Below are 3,696 nucleotides of genomic sequence, written 5' to 3'. Positions count from 1 at the left end.
TGGCCGTACACCAGCTCTGCCGACGAGGCCTGAAGATCGTCCTTGGGGGCGGAGCGAAGGCCCAGCATAACCCACGGGAGGCGGTCAGCCCAGTCGCCGCCCGTAAGGCTGGCCCTGAGCGCGGCCTTCATGTCCCGATGAAACCGCTCGCAAAGCCCGTTGCTCTGGGGGTTATAGGCTGTGGTGCGGTGGACCTTCACCCCCAGGACCCCGGCGACCGCAGTCCAAAGCTCCGACGTGAACTGCGGCCCCCGGTCTGAGGAAATGTCTGACGGTGTGCCGAAACGGGCCACCCAAGCCATAACGAACGCCCGGGCCACCTCAGCTGCTGTAGTGGAGGACAGGGGAACCACTTCTGGCCACCTGGTGGTCCGGTCCACCATGGTGAGGAGGTAGGTGTAACCACGGGAGGGTGAAAGCGGGCCCACCAGGTCCACATTCACGTGGTCGAAACGCCTCTCCGGCACTTTGAAGAGTGCCAAGGGGGCTTTGGTATGCCGAGTCACCTTCGCACGCTGGCACGCCACACAGACAGCAGCCCAGGCCCTGACGTCCTTCCGCAGGCCCGGCCAGACGAACTTGGCCCCCACGAGCTTGGCAGAGGCCTTCACCCCAGGGTGGGAAAGGCTGTGGATCGTGTCGAACACCTTACGCCTCCAGCCAGCAGGCACCATGGGGCGCGGCTGGCCAGTAGAGACGTCGCAGAGGAGCGCGGTGTTGGCCGTGCCAAACACCACATCCTCCATAAGGAGTGCCGTGGGGGCTGTCCTGTAGGCCTGCACCTCAGAGTCAATAGCCTGATCCCCAGCCATAGCTGCGTAGTCGAGGCCCAAGTGGACGGAACCAACAACCACCCGAGAGAGGCAGTCGGCTACAAAATTGTCTTTGCCGGCCACATGCTGAACGTCGGTGGTGTACTCCGAGATGGCGGAGAGCTGACGCTGCTGTCGACCAGACCATGGCTCCGAAGATTTCGCCATGGCGAACGTCAGCGGCTTGTGGTCAACAAAAGCCGTGAACCGACGGCCCTCCAGCAGGAAGCGGAAATGACGGGTGGCGAGGAAAAGAGCCAGGAGCTCCCTGTCGAAAGCGCTGTATTTCCTCTCGTTGTCGCGGAGCTTCCTGCTGAAAAAGGCCAGCGGTTGCCAGGCTCCGCCCACCCACTGCTCACACACGGCCCCCACGGCGTAATCAGAGGCGTCCGTAGTAAGAGCAACAGGGGCGGTCGGAGACGGGTGCGCCAGCAGAGCAGCGTTGGCCAACGCGGTTTTGGCAGCATCGAAAGCAGCCGTCATTTCCGTGGACCAATCCAACACGTCTGCAGGCTTCCTGCCCCGCAAGGCGTTGTACAAGGGTCGCATGAGCTGGGCCGCATGGGGAAGGAAACGGTTATAGAAGTTCACCATGCCCAGGAACTCCTGCAGGGACTTCACAGTGCGCGGACGTGGGAAGCTGGCGATGGCGTCCACCTTGGCCGGGAGGGGAACCGCCCCCTGCGGAGTGACGTGGTGGCCGAGGAAGGTAATGGATGACCGGCCAAACTCGCACTTGGCCGGGTTGACAATGAGACCATGCTCACTGAGCCGACCGAACAGCTGCCGTAGATGCGTCAGGTGGTCGTCCGCGGACGCACTGGCAACAAGGATGTCATCCAGATAGACGAACAGGAACGGCATGTCCCGCAGCACAGAATCCATGAGGCGCTGGAACGTCTGCGCTGCACCCTTGAGGCCGAAAGGCATTCTCAGGAATTCAAAAAGTCCAAAGGGCGTGATGACCGCCGTCTTGGGGACATCCTGCGGGCGGACGGGCACCTGATGGTAACCGCGCACCAGGTCCACCTTAGAAAAGACGGCGGCGCCAGCCAGGTGGGCGGTGAAATCCTGAATGTGCGGTACCGGGTACCGGTCGGGGGTGGTGGCGTTATTCAAGCGACGGAAATCACCACACGGACGCCAACCGCCATCAGCCTTGGTCACCATGTGCAGGGGGGAGGCCCACGGACTTTTAGAACGGCGTACGATGCCGAGGCGCTCCATGGTGGCAAACTCCTCCCTGGCGATCGCGAGCTTGGCGGAGTCCAGGCGGCGGGCCCGTACATAGACCGGGGGGCCAACCGTGGTGATGTAGTGCTCCACACCATGCTTAGCCACAGCCGATGAAAACGTTGGCGTGGTGATGTCAGGAAACTCAGCCAGCAGGCGTTGATACAGGTCCCCGGTGGCAAACGTGTTCGCAAGACAAAGCCCCCCCACCCCCCCCAGCGTGCAGGGGAACGAAGCAAAGGAGAGGGCGTCGATCAGGCGGCAGTTCGTAACATCCACCAGCAGCCTGTATGCGCAGAGGAAATCCGCCCCCAGGAGTGGCGTAGACACGGCAGCCATGACAAAATCCCAACCAAAACGCCGGCCGCCGAAACACACATCCACATACCTCGTGCCGTAGGTACGAATGGGTGTGCCGTTGGCGGCGTCCATCGGGGGGCCATGGCCGCCAGCCATAGTGTCCACAGGCGTCGCCGGCAGGATGCTGCGCTGAGCCCCAGAATCAACCAGCAGCCGCCGGCCGGACAAGGTGTCAGTGACGAACAACAGCCTGCAGTCCCGACCAGCGCTCACAGCTGTTAATGAGCGCTGGCCCGGGCTTTTCCCGGGGCCCCAAAACTGCAAGGCTGGCGACACTGCTTGGCTTTGGCCCCGAACCTGGCGTGGTAGTAACAACACCCGTCGTCATGCTGTCGGCGGGCGGTCACAGCGGCTGCGGTGTCCGGGTCGTATCCCTGCGGCGGAAACGGGGCCGATGTGTGCTGGGGGGGCAACAGCGCATGAACAAACTGCTGCCTGTTGGCGAGGAAAATCCTGTCGGCCTCTACAGCCACCGCCCGGTAGTCCTTGGAGGCAAAGAGGGGTGAGCTGGCCAGTGCGGTGCGCACGGGTGCTGGAAGCTGCCGCAGGAAGATGTGGGCGAAAAGGAAGGAGGGATCCGCCGAGCCCAGCACAGCCAGCATCCTCTCCATCAACTCGGACGGCTTGCCGTCGCCCAGGCCGTTCAGGGAAAGCAGGCGGTCCGCCTTCTCCAGCTCCGACAGTTCAAAGAGGTTCACGAGGAACGCCTTGAGCGCGTCGTACTTGCCGACAGCTGGAGGAGCCTCCAACCGCGCCATACACCTGGCCGTCGTCGAGGCATCTAAGGCTGCTACCACGTGGAAATACCTAGTCACGTCCTGTGTTATTCCTCTCAGCTGGAACTGGGCTTCGATATGCTGGAACCACGACCGTGGGTTGTTCTGCCAGAAGTCCGGTAACTTGACGGTGGCAGCATAGATAGCGCCGACGTTCGCCGCGTCGATAGCCGCACCGCCAGCGGCGGCCGGCGCCGCGGCGGGCGCGTTGTTATCACCGTCGATGTGAAACATTTTACAGTCGTATCCAACTCGCGTCGGGGGTCACCAATTGTGGAGTATGTAAATGATGAGACAAGAGACGGAGATGGGTCGAGTCAGCTTTACTCTCCACTTCAAAACAAACAAGTGATACTCGCACATGAGTTCAAATCGAAACTGACGTAAACCGGAACTGTTTATCTTAAAGGTACAGTCCCTTGAATGTGAATGTCTCACACAGTAATTGTGGGTCACCACAACATAGTGATTATTCGGACCAGGTTAATCCTGTGTCTGCATAGGATGAATCCATT

Source organism: Gadus chalcogrammus, chromosome 6 (assembly GCF_026213295.1).
Source record: "Gadus chalcogrammus isolate NIFS_2021 chromosome 6, NIFS_Gcha_1.0, whole genome shotgun sequence".
Taxonomy (NCBI): domain Eukaryota; kingdom Metazoa; phylum Chordata; class Actinopteri; order Gadiformes; family Gadidae; genus Gadus; species Gadus chalcogrammus.
Note: the sequence above shows the minus strand (reverse complement) of the source record.